Below are 13,266 nucleotides of genomic sequence, written 5' to 3' on the forward strand. Positions count from 1 at the left end.
TTTGTGTCATTATATTGCTATAGCTCATATTATTCTTGTACCATGTGTTATATACACACTATGGTAGTTGTCTCCAAAATTTACCTGTGCTGCAGCAAATATGAGTTTCATGAATATATCGTAATGAAAACAAATATTTATTCATGAATACTTTTTGTTTACTATCAAGAAATTTAAATAACAGATATGGTAAAATAACACAAGTTTTGCTACTGCATTTCTTGGATATATTCCCATTTTCAACTATCATTTAAATACACAACAAGATAGTTTCAAGTGAAAACACTCTCTTAAAATTATTTATAAATATTCAATTCTAGTGAACACAAATTTTGAATTTAATTCACGAAGTGATACAGCTCTATGAATAGACATGAGTGAATCATAGCAGACTAATATTTACTCATGTGTTACGTGGTATGTGAGTTTGTTGTCGTCTATATTTATTCATGTGGTATTAACACCAACATAATTGTCTCTCATATGTCATGTGGTATAAACACCAACATAATTGTCTCTCATGTGCCATGTGGTATAAACACCAACATATAAACACCAACATAATTGTCTCTTATGTGCCATGTGGTATAGACACCAACATAATTGTCTCTCATGTGCCATGTGGTATAAACACCAACATAATTGTCTCTCATATGTCATGTGGTATAAACACCAACATAATTGTCTCTCATATGTCATGTGGTATAAACACCAACATAATTGTCTCTCATGTGCCATGTGGTATAAACACCAACATAATTGTCTCTCATGTGCCATGTGGTATAAACACCAACATAATTGTCTCTCATATGCCATGTGGTATAAACACCAACATAATTGCCCCTCATATTTATTCATGTGCCATGTGGTATAAACACCAACATAATTGTCTCCCATATTTATTCATGTGCCATGTGGTATAAACACCAACATAATTGTCTCCCATATTTATTCATATTGTTCATTTAGTATAACACTGAGATAGTTGTTGCCCATGTTTGATCATGTGCCATGTGGTTCAACACTGAGATAGTTGTTGCCCATGTCTGTTTATGTGCTATGTGTGTTTAACACTGAGATAGTTGTTGCCCATGTTTGATCATGTGCTATGTGGTTCAACTCTGAGATAGTTGTCGCCCATGTTTGATCATGTGCCATGTGATTAAGTACTGAGATAGTTGTCGCCCATGTTTGATCATGTGCTATGTGGTTCAACACTGAGATAGTTGTTGCCCATGTTTGATCAAGTGCCATATGGTTCAACTCTGAGATGGTTGTTGTCCATGTTTATTTATGCCATTTGGTATAACACTGAGATAGTTGACTGTTTATGTGGCATAAACACTGAGAATATTGTATGACCCATGTTCATTCATGTGCCTTGTGAAATAAACATTGAACATCCATACCATTGAAAGACAGCTTGCAGTTATTTCACTGGCTGTTATCCTCTTTAGTTAATATTGATAGTTGTACAATATTATCAAGATATACGACTACTGGCCTCCATTGTCTTTATATTCCCATCTACTATCTGGAGTAAAAGTGTTACATGTATGCTGACATGTTACACATCATTGCTGTTTGCCAGTGTACAAGCACGGTGTATGTGTGTATGTATCATATACAACTTCACTATGCTTCCTGTTCTTCCTATCAAAATAATGGGGAAAGCTTGGATATTTTGAGTGCTAACTAGTTAAGAAGGCTGCTTCTCTACTCCAGAAGCAAACCTTTATAAAAAGATCAACACTGTAATGTTATTCTCAGCCTTAACTTTTTCCATGGATGAAATTTCAGCCATCACAACTGCAGATCTCCCATGAAGACTGTAGTTTAATTCTGAGTCAAGTCCACACTTTAATAATCATTCACACAAAGAGGTGCAAGTTTTTGTCTGAAGAAGAAATTCAAAGTTAACAAATGACGCATACACACGGTTTAATTGAGCAAATGTATTGCAGCAAAGGGATGCTGTGCAGTGTTATGATTAGGAAGTCGAGACAAGTGCTTTTGTTTGTGTTAACAAAAAAAAGTGTAAATGAGAAATGCAGTTGAGAGAGAAGGAGGGAGATGGGGGCCAGTGTGTTGGTATCCTGTTGCTGTAAGGACAGCCACTCTGCTCCTGCTGCAGCCAGGCAGGCCCTGTGTTGACATGGCTAAAACACAAGATGACAGCCTGTTTTCAAATGCTAACCACGCTATTTATATGGAAATGAAACAAATTATGTTGATTAGAGCTAGGAAGTGATGGCATCACCTTTCCAGACCATCCATGTTGACTTTGTGCTTTTTGAAAATGGTACAGCAGGATAGATTACCAAATCTGTATGAATTATTGATATGGAGCGTGAATGATATGTGGAATCAAGGCTGCTGAACTTGTGCCTGTCATGTCCAAATGATATTTGAGCCTTTATCTTACAGGAAAAAATAACCTTAAAACATATTGAATACAAAGACATGATTGATACATTCAAATATGTAGCTGTCAGCTTAGTGGTGGTGGCAAATGCAGATTAGCATTTACAGACCAAGAACCAGAGTGATTTGTTAACTTTTTCTACTTTCTTGTTGATTTTAATGATACAATATATCAAGTTTCACAATAATTTACATCATTTGTTTTATTTTTTAATTGAAATCAATTACTTGTGTAATGTGATGATGATTGTTTTTTTATTTAGTAAAAAAAAATTAACACAGGACACATTTAATTGTGACAAGGATCAATAGATAGTTTGCCATTACAAGTTGTGTGGTGTGGAGCAGTCCTTCAGCTAGCATGTTTTAGTTGTATGGTGGAGGTGAGGATGAATGGGCAGGGAAGGGGGTGCAGGCATAGGCTGAGGAGCAGGGTAGAAGGCCAGGTCCTCCTCCCAACCACCACGCTACCAGGGCTAATGACCGGCACGTGACTGACATATTGTGTTGTAATATGCCCCCCTGCTGCATTGCAGTGGCCTGCTTCCTCTGGCTACCATGGAGGAGGGGAAGCTGAATGTCACACCATGTATTCCACATATTGATTATGTAATTGGGGATAATGAACCTGGCAAGTCAATACTGGTGTTTACTTTTCACTCCAAACTAGATGGAGACACCCACTTCATTTATGTCGTCAAGGCTCTCACTTTCACTCTCCACCAACTCAGTGTTGGACAATAAAAAAAGCTAAGAGGAATATGCAAACTTGTTTTATCATATCTGCCAAGTTTAGAAACTGACAAAAAGTTTGTGAGTGCCATGGAAATCACATTTTTTACTGATAGACTACATATGGGGACAAGTTTGCAAAAGCTACATCTTGTATATCCTTAGAAACTGTACACTTCTCACTCACTTTGGTGGAGGTACAGGACTTTCAACAGAGAGAATTTAATGAGTTACTCTGAAAAAGACTTAGAATGAACATGGCACTTAAAAACAATTGATTGGCAAACATATGATTGTGTACACCATTGGTTTTGAAGAACTAGAAAATGCTTAAAATGTTTGGATTTGTGAAGTGTCATTTTGTTACTTCATTTATTGCTTCTTCAAATTTCTATTGTCTACCACAATGGAATGAATCTGTGGTATTATAAGAAATAGAGTTGTTGATATGAATGATCAGAGTATGCTTCTTTCGGTTAATGTTTATGTCACCTGCACAAAAATAAATTAGCATTATAAGAAAATGAAAAACTCTGTGGTTATCTAGTCATGGTATCTGTTTCTACTTTAGATGACAATTCCATGTTTCCTACAGCACCTAACAGCATGGGAAATGTACAAAATGATACATTTAGCATCCCCGATTAATTCCCTAGTGAAGTCTTTCCTGTGAGCAAGGATTTCAGTGATGATGTGTGTGTAGCTGATGAAAGCCTCAAGGAGATGACAGCAGTGATTACACACACAAGTTTAAATGTTTTGTGAGATTGGCTTGATTAGAAGATAACGTGATGTGAAATAAATGTAGCCTGGCTTCCTCTTGATTACACAAGGCACACTGAGTGAAGGCCGACTGACTCCTGGCATGGCAGCCTCACAGCAAGGGGAGAGACAGAAAGAAGGAGATGCCAGATGCACAGGCTTACCACAAACTGCACTGTCTCTTTGGGGACATGCACAGACTTGCATTCGAATGCATACTCAGTTTTAAAATAGTTTGTCATTTAGACCAAGCTGTTGGCAAATAGTTCCAAATTGTTTTAAAATTACTTGTGTAGTTTTCATTTGCAAAACATGTTTGTGAAAACTGAATGTTTCATCAGAGTGTTGGTTGTAATTCCATCTGCCCTCATCAGTAATCTAAATTGTGATTTATGCCATTGTCTGATATGCACATGACATGCATGTGATTATAGTTGCACTGCCTCAGCACTGTGTACTGCCATCACCACACTCTTCTGTACGGAGTGTTATGAAAAGTCATGATACCAATTTCAGTAGCCATTTCAGCAGTTCACTATGCTTCTGGAATAGATTGGTATGTGTTACGGTAGGTCCCAGATCTTTGGCGTACACTTATGATGCTGTGTGAATTCTGCATCTCACTTGTAAACCTTTGTCAACATAGAGACGTTGCTGCCTAGACAGAAAGAAGTTCATGAAAAGGACAATTGATACATCAGTTGCATATTTCAGATGAAATTTCTAATTAGCAAGACAGCACTAAATCGAAGAACTAGCACCAACATTACAGTTTTCTGTCATTTTGTATGGCTAAGAGTATAAAAGATTTTGAAAATAATGAATGTTGATCTGTTGTAGATGCACCCATAATGACAGTGGTGCCCTGGCAAATGGGATTACGGGAGGTGTAGAGGCATGGCACAATCCTCATGGAATCCTACCCTTGTGCCAACATAGCAGCAAGTGGAATAACACTTTGCAAATATGCCTAATATGAAATTCATAAACCATTTTATTGATGTTTTTACGTTCCATAGCAATGTTTTCTCTATGATCATTGCCCACCAGTAAGGAAATTACACCATTCAGACCGAGTCAATATTGGTTCTGTTTGATACACTACACAGCTACAATGGTTCCGTGCAATGACTTTGCAGTCCAACTTCTTGTGATTGTTTCCAGTCTACTGCGTATGCTGGCTGAGATGACTGTTACTTGTATGGAGGGCAGTAATAGACTGGTGTTTGTCAGTATGTTGCCAGCTGTAGAGGAACCAGTAGACCAGGGGATGTGGACCATATTATCAATGTTTGGTATGGTAAATTAACTGCAATCAATAACTTGTGCACACCATTAACTTTATGGTCACTATTTTGTAAGTGAGATTTGGCACTTAATTCTACATGTGATAATCTGGCGCTGCAACAGGGAATTAGCTGCACTGTTATTGCAGTGTATCAATTAATGTCTGTGGGAATTGCATGGTGAGGTCTGTGATGTGTCCGTGGCTAATTGAGAATTATCGCCTCCCTTCCAGCCACAATAACAGGGCCAATGTCAGTGTCCACTATAGTACCACTGTGTGTCTGAGATCAAGCATTCAGGGAATCTTTGGTAGAGAATTAATTATGTGGAACATCAATTACACCCAATCTTTGGCTACATTCAAATCTCTAAATGACATGCATTGTTCAAAAAGAACCACAGCCAACATTTTGTTGCTTTGTAGGCTGGTATTAAGTTTGTGGAATTTATTTTGTCACAAGATTTTCCTGGTGCAAACTTTGCAGAATTCATGAAATTAGCAGTTGTTGATGAGAAGTTCCTGTCCCTGAAATATTGCTGGACTAAGGACTCCAGTAATATGGAACTCCATGCCACATAGTTAACTCTACTTCCATTGACATCATTTTGGTGTATCCATCAATTGTTTCTTGCAAATTATTTTTCACCTGTCTTAAGATTAAGTAAATGCTACTTGGATAGATTAACCAAACATGTGGCTAGTGTGTTTTGTGAACTTTAAGATACATGTGAACCTTATGATAGTGGTACATGGATTGGATATCACCATGCATGGTTTTGATGCATTGCTGCAAGATTGGGTGTTGGCTGTAATGTGTACATCATGGTAGCATACAGATCAGACATCACCGTGCAGGGTGTTCGTGTTATGTATGGTGATGGTGTTCAGATCAGACATCACCGTGCAGGGTGTTCATGTTATGTATGAAGATGGTGTTCAGATCAGACATCACTGTGCAGGGTGTTCATGTTATGTATGAAGATGGTGTTCAGATCAGACATCACTGTGCAGGGTGTTCGTGTTATGTATGGTGATGGTGTTCAGATCAGACATCACTGTGCAGGGTGTTCGTGTTATGTATGGTGATGGTGTTCAGATCAGACATCACCGTGCAGGGTGTTCATGTTATGTATGGTGATGGTGTTCAGATCAGACATCACTGTGCAGGGTGTTCGTGTTATGTATGGTGATGGTGTTCAGATCAGACATCACCGTGCAGGGTGTTCATGTTATGTATGAAGATGGTGTTCAGATCAGACATCACCGTGCAGGGTGTTCATGTTATGTATGAAGATGGTGTTCAGATCAGACATCTCTGTGCAGGGTGTTCGTGTTATGTATGGTGATGGTGTTCAGATCAGACGTCACCGTGCAGGGTGTTCATGTTATGTATGGTGATGGTGTTCAGATCAGACGTCACCGCTGCAGGGTGTTCATGTTGTGTATAGTGGCAGTGATTAGATCAGATGTCAACAGACACCATGCTGTGAAATGCTGTATTGTATGGTACGTGGATCAAGTATCACCATGAAGGGTTATGCTGCATTGACCAGCTTGCAGTACCTAATTGACAATTGCTGTGTGGGGAATGTGGATTAAATTTCATTGCCTTGTCAGCACTTGTTCCATTAAAGAAAACCATTGTTCTGGATCATCTAATTAATAGATGGCAATATTTGATCTTATTTATTGAGCAGATCTGAGGAAATTGTCTACACTTGAGTCAAAGCTTCTTGCCTAGAAGATATGGTTAATCATTAGCAGGTTTGATAGAATAGGCAATAGACATTTATGGTTTTCTAATGGCATGCCCTGAGTCCTTTGTATGGATTTTGTTAATTATTTCCTTTTGCAGCATATGTTGGTGTCTTTTTAAAAAGAATTCAGACAAGCAAGAGCATAATTTGTGTTGAACATTTGGTTGATAGCTGTTTTGCCTGGTAACAGTCATGTTTCTTTCTGTCCTTCATAATGAAGTACTTGTTCCATGCTGGGTTACTTTTGCTGCCTTGGGCAGGCTCCTGCAACTGGTGGAAAATAGAATTAGTGAAGAAAGGTTGACATTATTGTGGAATCTGTTTCTAATTATTTTTCATGTAACTATTACAATTCTTGAAATGTTCAAGTGAATCAGCATTATATTCAGAAAACTCAGAGCTGGATGATTTAATCAGAGAAAAAGTTGTTTTGAATGTCAGAGTTGGCTACCATTGGCATATCAACAGGACATTTCTGTTTTATATCATGCATGAGTCAGTACCCTGCATATGCAAATGACTAATATGTGCTGCCAGGTATAGAGCAACACAGAATGAGTTCTGATGTTTTGGCCCCAGAGTTGTCCATGTTGGCCATGTCGTAGACTAAGGCTTAGTCTCTGAATATATATAATTTTGATAGTAACAAACAAGCCCATTTATATTGAAAAGGAGCCCTAGGGAGACCAGAGATTCAGAGCCTGAGGAAATCTAGACTTGCTTTATTTAGGGCTTTAGCACTGCAGAGAGGGCTTGGCAGTAGGGAAATTAATGTGGTTCAGGGACTGTGAGACAGACTAGCCATGTCGCTGCAAGTTGGGTAACTCTAGGTGGTGTAGGGAAACATAAAGATCCCTCCTCTCAACAGTAAAGTGTCCCAGACAGGCATTGGTCAGCAGGAAGACATAGGGACCCCTCCTCTTCCCAGTAAAGAGTTCCAAAAGGTATGTAGGAAAACGTAAGGACCCTTCGCATTCCTGGTAAATGGTCTCCCAGAAGGTTAGCAGGGAAACGTAACGACCCCTCCCCTCCCCAGTTAAGGGTACCAGACAGGCATTGGTCAGCAGGGAGACACAAGGTTCCTTCCTTTTCCTAGTAAAGGGTCCCAGATGGTTAACATCGAAATGTAAAGACCTGTCCACATTTAGTATGCAGCAAAAAGGCAGCAGTGTATTTTTCTGTCTTCTGATTAAATGGTCATTACAGATATTTGTTCATAGGTACTCACGTCATAGAGGCTTTTCATTTAAAATGTCCCCACGGATCATCTTAATGACAGATACTTGATAAATCTGAAATATTTTTATAAAAAGAATGTGATTGTTTGCATGAATCTTACTGGAGGAGAAAATTGAGTGTTAGCATGATGGGTGCAGTGGTATTTGCCCGGAATGATCTGTGTGACAATGGCCATGAGTCACAAGAGATGAAGGGAACATAATGGGGGCCACTTGTGGCACAGCTCATCTCCAGGGATGCACTTCATTGCAATAAGCCCAAAATTGTTGGTTTGTGTCTCACAGATTGAATTATATAAACCAGATTATTATGGATTGCAAATTAGCATTTATATAGATGATTATCAGTGTGTATTACACTTGATGAAGCCTGATTAGATTAACTGGAAGATTAAGAATTTTCAATTCACATGAGATTGTAAGGTCTGCATATTGCTGGGGCCAAGCCTCATGTTTGCTCAATTAATTTCTTATAATGAAGATGGAATTGCCAATTTATATTGTGTTTTAAGAAAATTGCTATTAAGACAGTGCTTTGTGGGATAATGGCTTGCTCAGAGAGAGGTTTTGACTCGACAGTGCCAAAATAGTTGTTGTGTACTGCTTTGAAAAATGTGCATAATTCTATGTACTTTTCACAGTGAAATATTTGTAATTCATTGTCATCTTCCCTTTTTGAAAAAAGTGCATTACGATTAGCATGTCTGTGCATCAGTCTGTCCCAAATCCTCTTTTCTATTTGAAGTACATTTGCTGTACAGAGACATCTAGTGTTAAACTGGTTCCTTTTTTTTTGATTAAATTGTGTATTTTTTTGTTTTCCTCATGACAAGATGTACATGCTGTTAAGGAGTGAAACTCCAAAATCATTGAATATTTGAAGATGAAACTTACAAAGATCAGTCTAGTGGGTTGACTGATGCCTTTTGATGATTTTTTTTATATATTTTGTAGATGTTTTAGGTTTTCATGACAGCAGCCCCCCTGAGAGGGTACGTAAGACCCAAAACTTTCAAAGTAAAATTTAAACATACCGATTTTTTTAAACGTAGCCTTCTTGTTATTTTTAGCTAAATTTTCCTACAATCGCCAGTGGCTGAGGGGTTGGTGTAAATCCAGCTAGGGTCCATGCAGGTAGCAAAGGCACTGTAAGTCTCCATGGTCCCTAGTATGGTGATCTACCTTCAGTTGTTTACATTTTTACATTGTATGGTCCAGACATCATTTTCTACTTTTAAAGATATATGCTAGCTAGTTTAACTCAATATGTGATAATCTAGTGGTTTTACTGTCCTTCGTTGACAGGGTTTTATATATCATATGTATGTGTTATGAATTTAGAACTTGTTTTAGTCACGATATGGCTGAAATATTGCTGATGTGACTTTAAACTCACTCACTCACTCACTCACTCACTCTGATGACAGCAGCAGAGCAAATGCCTTTAATTTGTGGGTTGTAGGGGCGACATTCCTTACATATGTGCAGTGCACCAACCATATTTCTTATATTTGTGGGGTGCACCAACCACTTTCCTTATATTTGTGGGGTGCACCAACCACATTCCTTACATATGTGCTGTGCACCAACCACATTCCATATATTTGTGGGGTGCACCAACCACATTCCTTATATTTGTGGGGCACACCAACCTCATTCTTTATATTTGTGAGGTGCACCAACCACATTCCTTACATATGTGCTGTGCACAACCACATTCCATATATTTGTGGGGTGCACCAACCTCATTCTTTATATTTGTGGGGTGTACCAACCACATTCCTTATGTTTGTGGGGTGCACCAACCACATTCCTTTTATTTGTAGGATTCAGGAAGCACATTCCTGACATTCCATGTGGGGGGTACAGGGGAGCGCATTCCTCAAATGTGGAGGTTGTAGGAGAGCACATTCCTCATGTGTGGGAGTTGCAGGGGAGCACATTCCTCATGTGGGAGGTTGCAGGAGAGCACATTCCTCACATGTGGGGGTGCAGGAGAGCACATTCCTCATGTAGGAGGTTGCAGGTTGCAGGGGTTGCAGGAGCACATTCCTCGCGTGTGGGGGTTGCAGGGGAGCACATTCCTCATATGGGAAGTTGCAGGAGAGCACATTCCTCACATGTGGGTGTTGCAGGAGAGCACATTCCTCATATGTGGAGGTTGCAGGAGAGCACATTCCTCACATGTGGAGGTTGCAGGAGAGCACATTCCTCACATGTGGTTGTTGCAGGAGAGCACATTCCTTACATGTGAAGGTTGCAGGAGAGCACATTCCTCACATGTGGTTGTTGCAGGAGAGCACATTCCTCACATGTGGAGGTTGCAGGAGAGCACATTCCTCACATGTGGTTGTTGCAGGAGAGCACATTCCTCACATTTGGTTGTTGCAGGAGAGCACATTCCTCATATGTGGAGGTTGCAGGAGAGCACATTCCTTACATGTGGAGGTTGCAGGAGAGCACATTGCTCACATGTGGTTGTTGCAGGAGAGCACATTCCTCACATGTGGAGGTTGCAGGAGAGCACATTCCTCACATGTGGTTGTTGCAGGAGAGCACATTCCTCACATGTGGAGGTTGCAGGAGAGCACATTCCTCACATGTGGAGGTTGCAGGAGAGCACATTCCTTACATGTGGAGGTTGCAGGAGAGCACATTCCTTACATGTGGTTGTTGCAGGAGAGCACATTCCTCACATGTGGTTGTTGCAGGAGAGCACATTCCTTACATGGTGGGGTTGCAGGGTAGCAGTACTCCTTAAATTTTTGGGATGGAGTGGTCCAATTTACATTTGTAAAGAGAAACTTTGGTTGGTTGTGTATGCATACCAATTTGTTCGCTACCTTCAGGTTCACTTTGTATTATTCATTTTCAAGTTGAACAGACCAAGCTTTAATCAGACTTGAGGAAAATAGAATACTGGACTGTTCTTATAACTGATCATGTGGTAATTTTTATTTGAAATTTGACTCAGTGGGACATCTGTTTTCAGCTTGGTGCATCTTCTACTTCACGCAACTCAGGATATATTTCTGACTTCTAAAGCTCTGTTGGGAATTAATGAAATCCCTTAAGACTGCATGAGCTGATTACCGGTGTTGTTGTGTGAGGAGTTTGTGGGTTCGATGTACGAGTCCTTATCATGTGTGAAATGTGGAATGAACGATGCCCCTGTTTCTTTCCTTGAGTGGATACACACACTCTGTGGAGGATGCAGTCATCGTTCTATTATCTTCTAAGAGATTATAGGGTTTCTCCCTTAGGTTCTAAAAGATTTTATCAAAAAAGATTCTGAAAATCTCTGTGGATTAGAGCTGTCAGGTTATTTCCAGGAATTGATTATCATTACAGGTGTGAGTTAGACCTTGATGCCTATAGTCACTCACGCATCCTCTTTCATTTGTTGGCAGATCTCCCCAAACAGCCCCACTGGACATACGTGGGATAGGCTCCCGAATGGGATGATACCTTACTGCTTGCTATTCAAGTGTGAAAGATAGAGATCTGTAAAGTTGATGCCCCAGGGTAGTTAAAGGTAGCAGCCCTGAAATGTTATTGTAACTAATATACACGTTGAACTGAAACAATGTTAAGAAGTCAGGTGTAGGTTGCAATCTCGTTTCTTTATGGTCTGATCAGGGCAGATAACTCTTCACAGGTCAGCAGCAAGTGAGAATTAGGTCCATTGTGTGCACACCCGTCTAGCTTTTATTTCACCTGTGCTACCGTTTAAATTTGCTCAATTTCCCATGAAGTTGGCTATGCTTTGATCCAGTGTCACTTGTCAGTTTTCCATCAAAGATACTCCATCATGATTGAACGTAAACTGAAAGTTATAATTAAGTAATGAAATAGGTATTTTATGGTAGGGAACTATCACCTGAAAACATGACCAGCACAAGGTGCTTGACGTAAGTCACCTCGGGATCAACTCCATTACCACAGAATCTTTGCCAACTCATTCTATGTGCGTGTATATGAACATGTATGTTGGTTGTTTGCTTCTTGTTAATTGCAGCACTCTGACTGTAATATGACAACAGTCTGTAAATAATCAAATCTGGACAAGACAATCCAGGGATTTATTGTCATTTGCAACATGCTGTTTGGGGTACAGTGACACACTGCCAACTAAGTCATCAAGCATGACCCCCTGATACTGGATACTGTCGGGTGTACAGGTTCTTCATGGTGGACATGTACTCCAGGACCCTGGGATGGCTTGATAGTTTGGATCTGTCTGCATCTTAGTGTGGGTAGTGTGCTGCTTCTCCCATATGTGGTAGTGAAGGGTTTAAGTATATAGATAGCCTTGAACTGGAGTATATTCCCTTGTAATATACTCATGCCAAATAATCGATGCAAATAACACTTTTGTCTTGACCATGTACTCACCTTGTACTCACTGTAATGGTTCAAGTGCACACATTCAGGGTTCCCCCATAATTGTGGATTCCTTCACAGAACTTGTACCTTTTATTATTAAGTGTATTATTTTAGGAACAGTTGCTCTTTGTGGAGTACGTAGAAGAAACCTTGTGGACTGCTGTTTACATTGAAGGTTGACTGGTAGGGTTGATGTTTTACTGGGTGGTATAAGTGTTTAATTGTGTTGTTTCTCTTGCAGGGACTGCAGCAATTTCCCTGAGCCTGCCACATACACTGCTTCTCCTGTCAGCTCAGCAGATCATTGGTAAGTCAATCCTAAGCAGATAATGAAGACAGAGTAACAAGGGTGAGAGGATTGTTTTCTTCAGAACTTTTATGTCTTCCAAGAGCAGGCGTGCTAGTGACTTACTGACATCATTTTCACTCGTATTTGGATCTTTGGACCTTCATGCTCATGCTTTAACAATAATTGTTCGGGACAAAACTGTACTTTCTAAGACTATACCTTGGGGTAGAGCGAACTGTATTTTTTAATTAGGCCAAAAAAAATAAATGTTATGGTTCCGATTTCCTACATTTCAGAACTAGGGTAGGTAGGTAGTTTTTGGGGTTTTTTTTGCAAAATATTTTTACATTACTCATCATACTCATGTGTCAGAAAATAAATTTAATTTAT

General features: G+C 39.6%; 1 long non-coding RNA gene across 2 annotated transcripts in view; it reads left to right on the plus strand.

The window, feature by feature from the left end:
• The window catches only part of LOC124286533, a 105,904-nt gene that overhangs the window by 56,580 nt on the left and 36,058 nt on the right, over nucleotides 1-13,266 (plus strand). For both annotated transcript variants that reach the window (XR_006901059.1, XR_006901058.1), the window contains exon 2: nucleotides 12,829-12,894. This is a non-coding gene — a long non-coding RNA (uncharacterized LOC124286533). The remainder of the gene's footprint in view (nucleotides 1-12,828; nucleotides 12,895-13,266) is intronic.

Source organism: Haliotis rubra, unplaced genomic scaffold (assembly GCF_003918875.1).
Source record: "Haliotis rubra isolate DU_JTF1 unplaced genomic scaffold, ASM391887v1 Scf110, whole genome shotgun sequence".
Classification (NCBI taxonomy): Eukaryota; Metazoa; Mollusca; class Gastropoda; order Lepetellida; family Haliotidae; genus Haliotis; species Haliotis rubra.